Source organism: Pristis pectinata, chromosome 18 (assembly GCF_009764475.1).
Source record: "Pristis pectinata isolate sPriPec2 chromosome 18, sPriPec2.1.pri, whole genome shotgun sequence".
NCBI lineage: Eukaryota > Metazoa > Chordata > Chondrichthyes > Rhinopristiformes > Pristidae > Pristis > Pristis pectinata.
In genome coordinates, this window is record NC_067422.1 from 43690650 (window position 1) to 43708124 (window position 17475).

Below are 17475 nucleotides of genomic sequence, written 5' to 3' on the forward strand. Positions count from 1 at the left end.
TCATAACAGTCACCCAGCTACCTGCCTCCTGACTTTTAGGTGTAATTATCTCCCTGAGATAGGAGTTTCTGCCTCTACCTCCCTAATGATCCGAAATTCATCCAGCTCCACCTCCAGTTCCCTAACTCGGTTTATCAGGAGCTGCAGCTGGATGCACCTTTTACAGCGTGGTCATCAGGGACAAGCGTACGGCATTCGGAGCACACAACTGCCCGAGCTGCTGCCTTCATTACCCAATCCGACTTTAATTAACCTAAAGGAACTTACCGGCTTGACCTCTCAGGGTGCTTGCTCTACCTCAGCCTCTGCTCGCCGAAGCCTCTTGAGCCAAAGCCTCAAGGCTCCACTCCTACCCTGAGCCAATGACACACTGGCCGCTCCTCACTGACCCCTACTGATATTGGTCCCTTTCGATTACCCCAAGTACTCACTCTCACTAATTAACCAATAAGCACGACTTTTAAATACTCCGCCCCTACCTGTTAGGAACCCTCTCCTTCAACCGCTCCCGGGCTGATCCTGGAAAAGAAAAATCCCGCTCTAAACACAACTTCTAAATACACAGCCCCTACCTGTTAGGAACCCTCTCATCCAACCGCTCCCTGGCTGATCCTGAAAAAGAAAAATCCCGCTCTAAACACAACTTCTAAATACACAGCCCCTACCTATTAGGGACCCGCTCCTTCTACCGCTCCCGGGCTGATCCTGAAATGGAAAAATCCCGCGCTAAACATAACTTATAAATACTCAGCCCCTACCTGTTAGGGACACGTTACTCTTTTCTCATTGCTATATGATGTGACGGACATCAGCCATTGTTGAGTTGGACTGCATGTTTGCCTTGACGCCTGCTTTTCAGATAAGACTAGTGTGTCTCTGTGTGCACTGGATCACTGAACGTGACATGAACAGGGACGTGGATTGCGTGGACCAGTTCAGAAAGGAAGTGGGTGATTATCAATGGTCATCCTGATCCAGTACCAGTCACACGTTGCACCAGTAGAACATATGTCTCCTACTCTGAAGCAGTTGATGTCCTGTGCAGTTCCCACAGGATTTAATTATCATTACAGATGCTTTTTACTTGCCTTTATTTTATTGTTTCCTGGATTGTTTTCCAGTTGTACTTTGGAAGCGATCAAGATATCAGTACGACTCGGCAAAGCTGGGCAATGCTTCATGGTGAGGCTCAAATGGCTCTATTCATACACCAGCTCCATCGCCGTGCAAGTGGGTGTCTTTATTGTTATTCGAAACTTGCATCGCTTTTTTGATACAAACATGCTTCATCTCGTGGATACCTGGTCTAAATTCAGCTGTCGCAGGGCACCATGTCAATTGGGTCAGACGTCTAATCAGAGTTATATTATCCAAGGCAGGCGAGAGCTGCTTGTACGTAGAAAGGCACAATAACTTCTCCAACAGTTGTCGGAAATTATGCTCGTACCCAAAAGACTGAGATCATCTTTACAATCAACAGTAACTTGAGTGTATGTTTGTGCTAATCTCCCAATTCAAAGAAGATGTCAACGTGATTAGGTTCAGACGAACGTCGGGCTCGTGGTTGACGCCAGAAATCCAATAAACAAAGTCCAATGCAGTTCGGTTCAAATCTTCAGACCTTAGCTGCAGAACCTACAATTGCACAGCCACGGTCGGATTACCCTTTGGTTTTGCTTTCGAATTTAGAGCAGGTAATATAAAGTGTGATTAGACAAGGGCGAGCATGATACCTTCTTAACGCTGTTGGGGGTCAGCACCGCAATTTAATTTTATCACAGGGAGCTTTGTTTCTGCAACATCGTTATTCCAGGAATGCTGACACGACACTCATTCTGACATGTCAATTTGTCTTCGCGTTCGTTTTGCTCACAGTTAACCTGGTGACGATTTCGGTCCTGTATCGGGGACAGTGCGGTCTCTCCAGATGTGTCACCCTCCACCTGGTGGCCATGGCGACGGCAGATCTACTGGTCGTTATCTTTAATCAACATTGAGACAGATTCGTATTGCTCATCGCATGGCTTTTGTGAGGTCCATTCACGTGTGTAATATCCACGCCGCCCTGCTTCACGCCGTTACGGACTGTTCCGTATGGTTCACCGTCACGTTCACATTTGATGGATTTGTCGCCATTTGTTGCCAAAAGCTGAAATCTCGATTTTCTACCGAGAAAACGGCGGCTAAGGTTCTGGTAACGGTAACGGAGCTCAGCAGTATAAAGAATATTTTCTGGTATTTTATGTACACACCTTGGTACAGGTTGGTGAATACTCCTTGGTTTTATTATATGGATGTTCGTGTCATGCTTTCAATGACCTGGGCAACAGTTGAGTTTCTTCATTATATTCTCAACCCATGTGTCCTGTTTGTTTTGATTGTGCTCTTTAACACATTAACGGTCAGACACATTTTAATGGCGAGCAGATCCCGCAGGAGACTCCGGGGTCAGAAAAGTGGGAAGATTACGAGAGACCGAGAGATGGAGAGCAGGAGGAAATCTATAATATTGTTGTTTGTCATCCCTGTAAATTTCATCCAGTTAGGGTCAGTGTTTACGGTGTATTGTAAATTGAATAGGTTGTGGAAGTCGGCTTTGTAAATGAAATAGGTTTCATGCTCCAGCTTATGAGTTGCTGCACAAACAAGTGAATTTATGCTGTGACACAAACTAAGTTCAGGGAGCAGTTCAGGACTGTGCTGACATCTCCTTTTCGCCTAACTGCAAGATTAATTAGACACATTTAAGAAATGAACTCTCCCCAGCAGCAAAATTTCTTTCCAATATCTCTCCTCCACAATCTCCATGGGAATCTGTAATGCGGATATCGGGTAATTCTGTCGAATCTATTAACAAATTTGCAATCCGTTATACCTTCTAGTGTCCCCCATTATTGTGTGTGTGTGGGGGGGGGGGTGGGTGTGTGTGTGTGTGTTAAAGCATTAACTTCTCTGACACGCTCTTCACCTCTCTCCAGTTTGGGACTGGAGAACCAAAATATCTCACCGCTCCCCCTTCCTGTCTAATAAATTACACGTCGCTCCTTCGTAATTACAGTTCCTTCATACAACATCCGGGTTGGTCAGCATGGACTTCTCACAGAGACAGTCTGATAGACGTATAATGAAGTATGAACAGGCTACGTGGTACTGCAGAGTTTGCAATCAGTTGTGCATTAGTAGAAGGCATGTAAAAATAAGAGTAACTAATGACTTGAAGTATATTTTACATACATTCTGGTGCGGCCTCATGTCCTGACTTGGATAACACAAGCTCGCAGTGACTCTCTGGATAGACATGTAAATGCGGCGTGTAATTGTACAGCCAGAGTGACCAGACCACTGACCTCACGGGTCCCCAGTTAAAGTTTTCAGGCAGTGTGATTTCCTCTGCCTTTCTTCCCGGCACTTGATTCCGTCTCTGTGGCGCAAGTGGGCAGAGCGTCCCGCTGTTAACCGACAGGTTGGTGGTTCGAGCCCACCCAGGGACGTTGAGCTAAGGTTTTCTCCAGACATTCAACACGTGGGGGCGTCGAAACAGGAATCACAATTCGTTTAGAGGTGAGAGCTTGAATGGTGTTGAACTTGGTGACTGCTGAGACATTACATGTCTTTAAAAAATGGTACGGTAGTGCATAGTTACGGTAATGCTATTACAGCGCCAGCGTCCCGGGTTCAATTCTCGCCGTCTGGAAGTAGATTGTACGTTCTCCCCGTGTCTGCATGGATTTCCTCCGGGTGCTCCGGGTTCCTCCCACATTCTAAAGACGTACGGTTTTGGAAGTTGCGGACAAGCTATATTGGCACCGGAAGCGTAGCGGCACCTTACCCGAGAACACTCTCTGAAAAGGATGAAATTCACTGTGTGTTTCGATATACGTGACAAATAAAGAAATCTTCTCTTATTTTGATTACTTGGAATTACCCAGCTCTGCCACCTTATTTTCACCATGAACACCTCCATTCCCCATCAGCAAAGACTAAGTGACGTCTGCCTCCTTCTGGAACATACAGCTAATCATTTCCTCACCTCGAACACTCTCACCCGTCTGTCAGAAATGGTTCTCACCTGAACAGCTTCTCTTTTGATTCCCTTCATGTCCTACAAATCACAAGTTCAGCCATGGGCACTGGCAGGGTACCGAGCTACGCCTTTCCTGGCTCCGTGAGACAGTCCATGTTCCCAAACGTCTCCGGCACCATTCTCCGAGCCTCTCCCCGCTACCTCCTCCTCTGGTGCAGATCTCGTCAATTTTATCAACTTCACTGCTGACATACACCCCGCCATCAAATTAACTTGTACCATATCTAACACCTCTCTCCATCCTTCAGGTTCTATCCATCCCAGGAGTCCAACTATCCACCGACATTTCCTTCAAACCCACTGACTCACACAGCTGCCTGGAATGCACCTCCTTCCATCCTGTCCCCTGTAAAGGCGCAGTCCCAATCTCTCAGTTTCTCCGTCTCCACCTCATCTCCAGATGGGACTTTCCGTTTCACGACATCTGAAAAGCCCTCATAGATCAGTAAAAGTGGTTCCACCTCTCCTATGGTTGACAGATTGCTGACCCACATCTTCTCTATTGCCCGCAACTGCTCCCATACCCGTTCCAACCAGTCAGAACAGGAATAGAGTTCCCTTGTTCCTCGCATTTCCCTCTACCCGTCCCTGCACCCACCACATCACCTCCGCCATTTCTGGCTGGTTCAGCGGCATCGCACCGTCACTCACATCTTCTCCTCCCCAACCCTTCCTGCTTTGGCAACATCGCCCGTCTCTCCCCAATCGATAGTCCCCGTCGACTAGCAGTTTACCCTGCAATCGTGGGACGCACAACCTTTGTCCCTTCACCACTACCCTCACCAAAATCCAGAGACCTAAGCAGCACTTCCAGGTCAGGCAAAGTTTCAGGTGCATGTACTTAAACCTCGCCGGCTGCATCCGGTGCCCCCGAGGTGGGCTGCCCTGTTGTTGCAAGTCCACGCTTAGACCTGTCGACCGTTTTGCGACACCTGTGCTCTGTCGACGATGACAATACTGAGCTTCCTGATGCATGCCATTTCACGTCCCCTCACCATACTCACAAGACATCTCTGCTCTCGGCCTTTTCCACTGCGAGGGCGATTCCAAAAATGCACTAAAAGAATCAGCACCACAGACTCCACCTGTGTATTCCGCACCTTAATGACATGAATAACGAATTCCCCAATTTCTGATCAACCTCACTACCCTTGTCACTTACCCTCCTTCTGATCCACAAAGATTCTCTCAATCATCTTTCTTTCAAACCCGACTCAGCTCGGCGTTATGCAGTTTCGTTGCTCTTCCCCAGATCCCCTCTATGCTTCGCACACTTACTTAACCCACTGTGTGTTCTATTCCCTTCCCCAAAGCTCCCACCCACCCATCTTCTCTCCCGTATCAGATTCTACCGAAAACTTAAAAAAAAGCACCGACTCCGAGGCACTCGGCAGAGTAATGCTGACACAGCAGTCTCTGGTGCGTTGCATCCTTTGATGATTGTTGAGAAGGCAACAAGAGGCTAAACGGTATTGAATCATGAAGTCTTTATAAAATGTGTTTCGGCCAATATTGGGCGTTTGTTCACATATCTGTTGGCGCACTTTGGAACCGTTGTGAATATCCCAGAGTCGGTTGAGCAGAGATTTTCGAAAATCGTACCCAGTGTCAGTGATTTAATTGGCAATGTTGGGCTGAGGAAGCTGCGATTTCTTCAGCTGGATGAAGAACATTAAACGGAGACTTCATGGACCTCATGGTGCACAGGTCCAAATGTCGCTGAACGTGGCAGCACAGGGTTTCAAAGTTAGAGTGGTAAGTTCACCCTTTGTATCCGCTGGAAATGTGTAAGTTTAACCCCACAGACCCAAGTCGAACCTGAGATTTTTCATGAAAATTAGCATCCCTGCACTGGCGTCTGGAAAGCCCAGTGGTTAACACCCTGTAGTCTGACGTGACAACCCTTTAGCATTGCTATCTCTAATCTGTTTTGAAGAAATATTGAGTGGGTTGGGAAAAGGGAAAACGCATCAGTCCTCATACACAGGATATTGGAGAAAGTTTTAAAACCTCCATGATTAACATGCTCAACCGATCATTGCAACAGTGCAAAGAATGAAAAGAAAAAAAAGGAACCCGCCTTCAGCACACGAAAATTCACCCCATAAATGAAAAGCTCCGTTGGGAGTTGAACCCAGGATCTCCTGTTTACTATACAAGCGCTTTGACCAGTTAAGCCACGGAGCCCTCGCACCGCCCTACAGCTGTTGTAATGAGAAGCAACTTGCATTAACTGCTCTTCTTCGTCTGCTGGCGATTGAATTCCCTCATACTCTGAATATTTCTTCAGATACACTGCTCCACCAACTTACGACCATTGTATCACCGGATCAAGGAATGGATTGTCCGCAGTGCTAATTCAGCCTCATTTACTGAACACTTCCTCGCCTCCAGTCGCACCTCCCTCAATCCCTCGCCCGCCACCTCACGACTGCACACAGCTCTTTGTCTCTGATCTCGACAGAGCTCAGAATAAGTCCTGATATGTCAAATAAAATTAACAAGCTAATCAATTGGTCATGTTTTTCAACCTCCTTAAATGGGAAGGTCTTTGAAAACAATTGTTCATTTTTGTGTTGAACGAGACAAGAACAGTGAGTACTGGGAGACAACCGTCATGAAATCGCTTCCAGCGAGGGAGGTGGCTGATTGTTCGTATGTATTCACCTTTGGGATCACATTTCTCCGCTAATAAAGCAAGCAAGAACCCTGTATTCTGACCTCTGGCTCTCAAGCAGGTCCGTATATAAACCCGTCCGTCTCAGCACCGTTACCAGAACGGGAGAGTTGAATTCCAACGTTCATTAATACTATTATGACCGTGCTGGGCTTGGACACCGAGAATTCTGCCTCGTATGACGCTTTGCATGAAGTGAAATCATGTAACGTTTCCCGGCATCGACGACCAGCTCCGCTTGGTGAATGTGACGAGTACAAGCTATCGCCACCACTGACATCCCATCGGCAATTTAAGCTAGACTGGGTTTAAATTTTACCTCAATTTCTTTCTGACGTACGATGTTACCAATTTGTGTGCGAATTATTCCGTGTTAACGGCACCGGCATCTCTTGGCAAAGAGAAAACATTTCAGTGTCCAAAGTGTTTTGTCAGAATCAGTTTCTCCGGAACCGTCTGGTCATCCTCAAATGACACAGAGTGTTGCAGAAATGAACTCCATTCAGGTTGTTGTTTCTACTCTGTGTGAGAAGCAGGAGACGGACATGTGAAGATCCTTAATTACTCTGCAGTTTGCATTTCTCGGTGTTCCTTCGATTTGTGACAGGGTTGTACAATAATGATAATTCTGCTTCAAAGTTTGATCTTCTTATCTTTTTCTGTGTTCCATCTTCTCTTCCTCTTCTATATTCTCTGTATTTCCCTCTCCTAGTTCAGAAGAGAAACGCATTCCTAATTCGTTGCTGTTCCTGATAATGATGGCTGATGATGGCCAGTATTGAATATTTTTCCTCCTTCTGTTCACTCTTTCGATGTTGAGTTCAATCGGATGCTGCACACCATATGAAGATTGCGATCATTATGGTAACATGATGGGGTGCAAAACTTAACCTCCAACAAAAACGGAAACCTAAGGTTTGAAATCCCATAAAAGGTCTCTGTGAAACTCCTCGTGTATACATTTTGGGGGTCGGTATTCAACCGTGATGTTCGGCGCCGTCTGGATCAGCTTTGCACTTTCTCCCTGTGGCCACAAGTATTTCTGCTTGATGTTCCGGCTTCCTCCCACATCCTAATGATGTGCAGCTTGCAGGATAATTGGCCACGGTACAATGTCACGTGTGCAGATGAGTTTCCGAATTTGAGGCAACCAATGCGAACGTAGGGAGGGTAAAATGTGACGAGCGTAGTATCTGTAAAGGTGGCTAATTGATGAAGGGTGCGACTCAGTGTGACCAATGTACAGTGTCATGACTGGATGTTTCAATTGCATCGAACTTAATAGCCAACTCTGACACTTCCTAATTCCACAGGAGCTGTATGACGTGAGTATTTGTATGTTGGGCATTATTAAGTCCACATCTGGATGCTTAATAACGTGATACTGCCTCTTCCACGTATTTGTCCACCCCCGCACCTTGTCTAAATCGCCCACAGTCACCTTGCTTCCTCTTTCGCATCCACAATTCCATTCATTTTCGTGCTGGAGGCATAATTAAGTAATCATTCATTTGATATATTTACACAAATAATTGTGGAGCACAAGCACCGTGAACCTGTGAGAAAGATCAAGTTGTTTAGTTAATGTCAAACATCGATAATCTATCTGATGATTTCATCAGATACAGAGACAGGTTCTGTACAATGCAGTAGAACTATGGACAGGACCTTAATCCCATCAAGTCTTCTCGACAACTCTGCCAAAATAAACGAATCCTATCTGCTATCATTTAACCATAGAACCATAGGACGGTACAGCACATTACGGGCCCTTCGGTCCACCATGTTGTGCCGAGCTTCAAACCACAGCTAAGACTGTCAAACCCCTTCCTCCCACATATCCCTCTATTTTAAATTCCGCCATATGCTTATCTAACAATCTCTTGAACTTGATCAACGTATCAGCTTCCACCACCTCCCCAGGCAGCGCATTCCATGCACTAACCGCTCTCTGGGTGAAAAACCTCCCTCTGACGTCTCCCTTGAACTTACCACCCATTGCATTAAAGCCATGCCCTCTTGTATTGAGCATTGGGTGCCCTGGAGAGATGTGCTGGCTATTTACTCTTTCTATACCTCTTAGTATTTTGTATACCTCTATCATGTCTAACCTCATCCTCCTTCTCTCCAAAGAGTAAAGCCCGAGCTCCTTTAGTCTCTTCTCATAATCCATACTCTCTAATCCAAGAAGCATCCTGGTAAATCTCCCCTGCACCTTCTCCAACTCCTCCGCATCCTTCCTATAATGAGGCGACCAGAACTGGACACCGTACTCCAAGTGTGGTATAACCAGAGTTTTGTAAAGCTACCGCATTACTTTGCGGCTCGTAAACTCGATCCCACTATTTATGAAAACTAACATCCCATAAGCTTTCTGAACTACCCTATCCATCTATGAGGCAACTTTCAGTGATCTGTGGATATGAACCCCAAGATCCCTCATTTACCTTGTACTCCGCCTTGGAGTTTGTCCTTCCAAAGTGTACCACCTCACACTTTGCAGGATTGAACTCCATCTGCCACTTCTCAGCCCAGCTCTGCAGCCTATCAATATCCCTCTGTAAGCTTCGACAGCCCTCCACACTATCCACAACACCACCGATCTTTGTGTCATCTGCAAACTTGATAACTCATCCTTCCACCATCTCATTTGTCAATAATAAATATAACAAAAAGTAGAGGTCCCAGAACCGATCCCTGTGGTACACCACTAGTCACAGCCCTCCAATCCGAATGCACTCCGTCCACCACAACCCTCTTCTTTCTACAGGCAAGTCAATTCTGAATCCGCACTGCCAAGCCTCTTCGGATCCCTTGGCCTCTGACCTTACTAAAATCCATGTAGACTACATCTACTGCACTACTCCCATCAATCTTCCTCGTCATCTCCTCAAAGAACCCTGCCAGGCTTGTTGCCGTTTCTTTCCATTCTCCGTCTGTCTGTCGGTCATGAAAAAATCAGGTGTTTCTGAAATGCAGCACTGAGCTGAAACGACTTTGTTCTGAACGACCTCACATTCCCGGATATTTCACTTCATCTTTTCATTGACTGCAATAGCGAAGTTAACCATACCGTTCAGGTCGCAGCCGCCACTAGAGACGTGGGTTCGAATACCTCGACTGATAGTTAAGCATGCTAAATCTTGATTCTCCCTCCCTTTGGTTACCCTGTTTTCTTCTACTGGCCGGCAGACTTGCCTCGCTCATTGTTCTCTTCTGTCTTTGAACAACCCTTTCCTTCCACAGATCGCGTCTTCCCCAAATGTTTTTTTTGTTATTTGTCCGATCACCCTTTGCGAAGTTCCACTGGTCCCTCTCATCTGTCAGCGAGATCATGGTTCATCCTTTCCACTCTCTCCCCTTCCATCTCCATATCCGTTGTTTCCCAAATCCACAGCAACGTACTTAAGGTAAAGGTGCATGCAGTCGCAGCCCAGAGGGGGAATGGTGGGTTGGACAGTTGGGGAATGAGAATGCTTGTGTGAGATGCGAGGTCGATAGAGACTGAAAATCAGATAAATACAGACAGTGCAGGAGTGAGAGGGTTAGACAGTGAGGTGACGGAAGACTTGCAAGTTCAGCGAAAGGACAATGGAGGTAACTGAGCGGAATGTGAGACGGAGCTCAGCCAGTTGTTCCCGGTCCGAACTATTCTTCTGGGCCATTTATCCAAACCCCACTATTCCTTGATCTATCAAGTAATCATCCACCTACACCTTAATTAATTCTGATGATCCAGCTTCTACCGCCGGCCGGGGCATGGAATTCCAGTGATTCGTTGTCCTGTGCAGAAAGAAAATTATTTGGAACCTCAGTTTTTAATGTCCAGCCTTTCATCTTAGTGTTCTGACCCCTTGTTTTAGACTGTCCCGTTCTTCAAACAAAATACATCCCAACGTCTGCCCTGACAAGCTCCCTGAACGTCTTATTTTCTGATCAAGGTCACGCGCATGTTTCTAAACTCCAAGAAATACCGGCCCAACTCAGTTCGACAGTAACAACTGCATTCAGCAACTGGAATGACAGTGGGTTTCCAAACACTAAATTTGAACTGTTTCATTGCACAATTGCGATGTAATAACCGGATGTGGGCTCTTTGGTTTATTGTTATGATTCTCGCTTCGTGTGCTGAAGTGTACAATAGGCGAGAGATCCCAGCTTCAAACCCCGGACGAACCCATTTATTTACCAACTGATGGACACCTTCTACAAGGAGGAAACTTTCCCAGATCTGCCTGTTTCCACGCCAGCGTTCTGTGAAAGCCCTTGTTGTAAACGCGAAATTGTTCAGGGCTTTCTTTAGTGCAGCAGTTATCACGTTCGCCTTACACGAGAAAGCCTCCTGATTTGAAATCTGGCAGAAACATTCTGAAATCTCTGTTATCTGGAAATCAAGTGGTGTGGACGGGACAGCACCAGACGTTTATTCAATTAAATGCAGCTGATGCCCCGTCCACAAACCGAAGCCCTCAGAGACTTGAACTGCACGGAAACAGGCCCATCGGCTCCTCTGGACCATGCAGACTGAGGTGCTGATCTCAGCAGGTCCAATCTGCCTGTGTTTGGCCCATATCCTGAACTTCCCCATTCATACATTTTATTGCACAATCCGTTTCCAAACAAAAACTGGTCAATCTCATTGTATCTTGCAAATGTTCGTAATTTCCAACTGAATAACACTGCTTACGTTTCGTAAAGGCCAAATTCGTCACGTTATTCTCGATATATCACTGCACGTGCACTGCAGCTTTGCCATATCCCTCAGTGTACTGAACTTGGGAAAGCCATTGTGTTTGCACTGCCGAGAATGGGAAGTGTGACCTGATGCACTTCAGCACAACGCAGAAGGGGAGGCGATATTACCGGCACAGCACAGTTCTTGGACCGGAGATCTCAATTTATTCAACATTCAACTCCAAACTGGCACCGGATTCCAATCTGGATTGAAGGTTTCATTCGCCAGGAGAAAGAAGGTTGAAGCTCACTCTCACAGCAAATGTAGCAAAGGAAGACATGCCGGAAGCAGTGGCAGTTTGTCTGGGGAAGGGTGGGAAACTGCATTGAATCTCATGACAATGGACAAGTCGCGGTACATATTTCAATATACGATACATGAATCGTGAAGCATAAAAACGTTGGAAAAGCAATTAAGCCAGGACTGATTGGGGATATTATAGATTGCAGTAAATCGATAAAAATCTATAATCTAGAAAATTCGCTAAACCTTTGGGATTCGGGACGGATTAAAATTCTGGTAAAGATGACCGAGAAATGTAACTTTTAACAGAATATAGAACGTCAAAATTAATTTGTGGGACATGGAGAAGATTGAATGAGTTGCAAAACAATGGCCGATTAGTCGGAACAGACGAGGTGGCCGAGAGGTTAAGGTGATGGACTGCTAATCCATTGTGCTTTGCACGCATGGGTTCGAATATCATCCTCGTCGTGAGCTGTTGATTTGAGCAACGAGCTTTTAACGCGTTCATTTAAACACTTACCAGACTCAAAATTTTCCCACCGTCACACAAACAGTTTTGGTTTGTGAGTCATGAAAGGAAAAGTTCGCAATAAGAATTACTCAAGAAATTTGGTAGAATGAGAAGGGAATGAAATGTGTAGGGAAATGGTGTGACGACCGGTCCAACTCTTTCCATCTGTCTGTTTGCAGTGGTAAACACCGAATGGATGTTATCTGGGGAGAATTCTGAAGAGGGAACCGAGCACACATTTTGGGAAGTGGTTGCAATTGAAACCTTCCTGCAGAGGGGAGGTGAGGAAAGATTGAGTACATAGCGGGGTCGCTGAATCTCCGAAGCCACCGATTTTGGACCGAAGACAGATCGATCCAGGAATTGTCCACGTCGTGATATACAGGGCACTGCGGAATAGCGGGTCAGTGTTCGGACTGAAGAGCCACCAATCAGCAAACGCTGCCAGACACGGCCCACATTAACATGGAAAATGCTGTGTGATGAAACGTTCCGCACGACTTCATGACTGCTGTGTGAGAGGCAGGTGACACTGCCGATTTTCCTGCAGCTGTTCCTTAAATGCCGACAACCAGCATTCAGTTTTGATTTCCCTTTTCGACTGTTCTGTTATCTCAGGTTGCACTTCTGCTGATCTGGTTACACCTTCATGGACAGACATTTCACATTCATAATGGGAGTGGTGGATGGTAACCTTTCACTGTTAATTAACGAGACGAAAAGTGAGCAAATCATTGCAAAACATTGTCCTGGTTGTACAGATGAGGAAAGTTGAAGCTGAACTGGATTTTAATAAGGTCGTGGAGGCAAGGGGGGAACCGTGGAATGATCGGGACTCATTCGGACGGAAGCAGCCCTCTGTGCGTTCAGCCTGGAGATGCAGGGAAGGTAATAAGTGGCATTTCTCGGTGCAGTGAAGATGCAGAGGAACATTACAGTTGCCGAATGAGTGGAGGGACAGCATAATTCTCGAACACACACCCACTGGAAAGGCGGAGGTATCAGACAGCAGGTGGGCTACAGTGGATACATCCCCACAGTCTGATCCCCACAGTCTTCGAGCAGGTGTCACCATTATTGCTCCGCAATTCTTGCTCTGCATGAACGCATGGTAATTTCGGCAAACTTGCAAATCTTGCACTGAAACCCACCGATATCCATCAATAAATCAATAACCCCCGTTCTGTCCCAAGATGTCGTGCGATCGCCCATCCTCCAGTCTCGAAACCAACCCTGACCCAATGTCCTTGCTCTTCAACACGTTCATTATCCATGCAGCACTGGACCATTTCATTCCACTAGACTCAAACCTGTGTGGCCACTTCCTGCTCTGCTAAAAAACCTCCCATGTGATGTTCTCATTTTTCCTCAGTTTAATTTTTTTTCTCTTTCATAACAAAATGTTTCCTTGAGTCTTGATCGATTGATTCATCGCTTTCGACTTTCCACCAATCAATCAGAAACTGCGTGAGGCGTAGATATGAGCTTTCCTTTTTCCTCAGGTTGTTGTTTGGACCAAGAAGGCGATGATTACATCTGTGAATATTAGTAGTATAACGCCCTCCAAGTGGTGTTGACATCTGTACAGCCGTGTATTATCCCGACCGAGGAGCTCAAGGAGGGCGGCGAAAGTTTTGCCAATAATACCAGATATCTTGCTGTTCATTGCGACTTCAATGTTGAAATAATTAACAGAGAATATTTACACAGTGGGGTGAGTGTAAATCCCTGGAGGTAATTTATCGAGCCTTTATCATAATAATTTACGAAATATTTCATGTCACATGTAGAGAAACGAGACCTTGCTCCGATATCTTAATCTCCTTCAACTGGCAAAACGCTGGTGTAACTCAGCCTGTGAGGCAGCATTTATGGAGGGAAATGTTCGGAGCAGCACACAAAACGCTGGGCGAACATTTACCTCCATAGTTGCTGCCTGACCAGCTCAGTTCTAGTTTTGTGTGATGCTCCAGAATCCAGCATCTGCAGTCTCTTGTATCTCCATGGTAATCTCATTCCGGAGCTCCCAACCTGTCAGTTTGTTGGGGACATCACTCTGCACTTAGTTTCAATGAGGAGCTGCTGTACCACGACTGAACCTTCATGGTGCTGATCCTGGATCCCACGGATCTCTGGATGAAAAGGTGGGACAGTCAGTTCCGGAGTTTCACTGTTCTCATTTACTGTAATTTTCAAACGATTTTTCAGGTTCGGTGAAAGTGTAACTGCAGACAATTAAATACAATGATTCTTAGTTACTGACACATTGCTCAAACGTCTGTCTTCGGCACTTGTCAACTCAACACGCCTCTACATAGATGTCGAGCAAAGATGAAGGTAAAATACTTTCCCTCAGTTACTGTTGTTATCCCGATTTTGAAGTCCCACTTCTGTCTGCTGGAAGATGACACGGAGCCACAGGTTCATTCAAACGCGTTTATTTGGCAATACCTCGGTAGGGGGAAATCTCATTACTCTCAGGTAGAGTCCACAGAAGAGTTATTCGAGATACAGAGGGGTCAGACAGTAATTTATGCAAACATTGTCACGCACACTTTATTGAGTCAGGAGCCGGATTTCTTGGTTGAGCAAGAAACGGACAAAGGGCCACTGTAAATGGACAAAGAGCAGCCTCACACACCAGGTTCAGCTCATCTTTTTACAATCGGGTGAGACAAAGGCAGGTATCACCTCATTGTTTCAGACAGCCTTCCCATTTCCTGTTAAGCTTGACTATCATCCCTATAGTCAAACACAATGGGAATCCAATTAAGTTCCAGACACAGAAATTACCACACAGCACCCTGCCCAGGAGGGCAGTGGTGTGCCTGTTCTGGCCTGAGGACACTTTGTAAATCAGTATTTCGAGCAGCCATAATTCTCATCCGTCTTAAGACATAAATACAGTTATAGTTTATTAATCCTGCACTTCCTCACTGTCAGCAAATGAGAGCAACAACAACCGGTTAATTATGGAGCGTCGAAAGCATCCCAGCTCGTGCAATGTGTCCTTTTTCATAATGTTGGGAACCTGGACACAACACTGGTGATGTCAATAAGGGAAACCGTGTGGTGCCTCAGATGACCCACAGAGAAGGGAACGTCATGTCTGTCTCAGGTCGTCTGCTTCATTCACAATTGGTTACGACACTGAAACAGCTCGCCCCACACATTGCACCGAGCCGGCGTGTAACCTTCGTATCCATCAGCGGAAAGGGGTGAAACGGGAAAATCGAACTCCCTAAATTTCGAGGGAATGAAAACTCTGCCGCGTCTGCGAGTTATCTCAGTTCCGTCACGGAAACATTCGAGTTCTCAAAACACTTCACACCAGCAAATATTCCGTGTGCTTGAAAATAAGCCCGTCCTTCTTCTAACTTTCTCACAGACCGCCGGCCTCATCATCATTCTCAATTCTTTCTTCAGAATACTTCAACAAGAAGGGACCGTGTGGCCTCATGGAGAAGGCATCTGACTTCTGTGTTTGATATGAAGTCAACAGAAGATTGCCGGTTCGAGTCCTGCCACGGTTGTTTTATCGACATTAAGGTTTTGTTTCCATTCTGTCGCTCACTCTCTCCACCACATCTGTCCGATCTGTTCCCAACACACTCTTTTGAAACGGGCCTGTTTCGACCACAGTTTCCTCTTCCACGTGTACTCCGGTCACCACCCTCATGGACAACATAACGTTATCTCGCCTCGTCATCGCTCGCAACCTTTTATTGTCTATGTCTTCTTGTACTGCATTTCCACAAACACCTTCATAACTGTCGAGACAGAAGAGATTTTTCAGATGTTGGAATCGGGAGCGACACAGACAAAATTCTGTGGGAAATCAGTAAGGCAGGCAGCATCTCCAGAGGGAAATAAACAGTGAAGTTCACGGTCAAGATTCTTTTTCAGGACTGGAAAGGAAGCGGGCATAAGTCAGAATAAAAAGGTAGGGTGTGGGGAGTATCACAAGCTGGCAGTTAATTAATAAGAAACATTATGATTCTGGAGGAATCCAACAGGCCAGGCAGCATCCGTGGAGAAAAGCAGGCGGTCAGAGTTTCGGGTCAGGATCCTTCTTCAGCAGTGACGACAGGAAAAGGGGATGCAAAATAAATTGAAGGCCAAAGCAGAACAGTGACAGGTGGACAAAAGAGGGGAGGCGGGGTGGGCACGGGGAGGTGATAGAGAGCCGCAGGTAAGAGATGGTAATAGGCAGGTGCGTGGGATGAAAGATCAGATCCACTGATAATGTGTAAAAGGTGAGGAAAAGAAGAGCTAGAAAAGCGAAGAAGAGAAGAAGCATGGTGGGGGTGTGTAGTTGTGGGGAAGGGGGTAGGGATGACTTAAAGTAGGGGAATTCAATGTTCGTGTCGTTCCGTTGTAAGGATCCAAGACGGAAAATGAGGTGCTGTTCCTCCTATTTGTGCTTGGAAATCCCCTGGCAGTGTCGGAGTCCGAAGACTGATTTTCAAGTGATAGTGTTGGAGGGGGAGTCGAAGTGGCTGGCAACGCGCAGATGCAGATTGAGGTTACCAACAGAGCGCAGGTATTCTGCGAACCGGTCACCTTGTCTGCGTTTGTTCTCACACTGAGCACCGAATGCAGCAGATGATATTCAGGGAGGTGCTGGTGAATATCTGTCTCACCTGAAAGTACTCTTAATGTTCCTGGATGGAGGTGATGGAGGTGGGGGTAGGGACAGGGGTTGCACTTATGGCGGGGCAGTGGAAGTTTTTCCGGGGTGGGAACAGAATGGGTGGTGGTGGGAAGGAGTCAACGTCGGAGTCGCGGAGAGCGCAATCCCTATGACAGGAAGTAAGGAGTGGACAGGGGAATATATGCTTGGATGTGGGATCCCGTTGGAGATGGCCGAAGTGGCGGAGAATGATGTGTTGGATACATAGGCTGGTAGTATGAAATGTGAGGATAAGGGTAACCCTATCATGGTCGGGTCTGGGGAGGGGCGTGAGAGCGCAGGTGCGGGTAATGGCAGAGATCAACAGTCAACGTTACCGGCCGAGACCGTTGAACAGGACTGGAAGAAAATAAGGCAGAGGCCAGAACAAAAGGTCGGGGGACGGTGAGAAGAGCAATCTGAGAGGTGATAGGTTAGCCCAGGGTTGGGGGATATGTGGGTCGGGGAGTGGGGAGATGCATGAATCTGAGAGATGACAGGAAGATGATGCGAATGGCTGAATAAGGAGGAATCGTGTAGGAGAGGGAAG

The 17475-nt window shown here is 46.4% G+C and overlaps 1 non-coding gene across 1 annotated transcript; it reads left to right on the forward strand.

Annotated features, from left to right (window-relative positions):
- Window positions 1-12128: 12128 nt before the first annotated feature.
- trnas-gcu (transfer RNA serine (anticodon GCU)) lies at window positions 12129-12210 on the forward strand. The gene has a single exon. It is a non-coding gene; the product is annotated as a tRNA-Ser (tRNA).
- Window positions 12211-17475: the final 5265 nt, after the last annotated feature.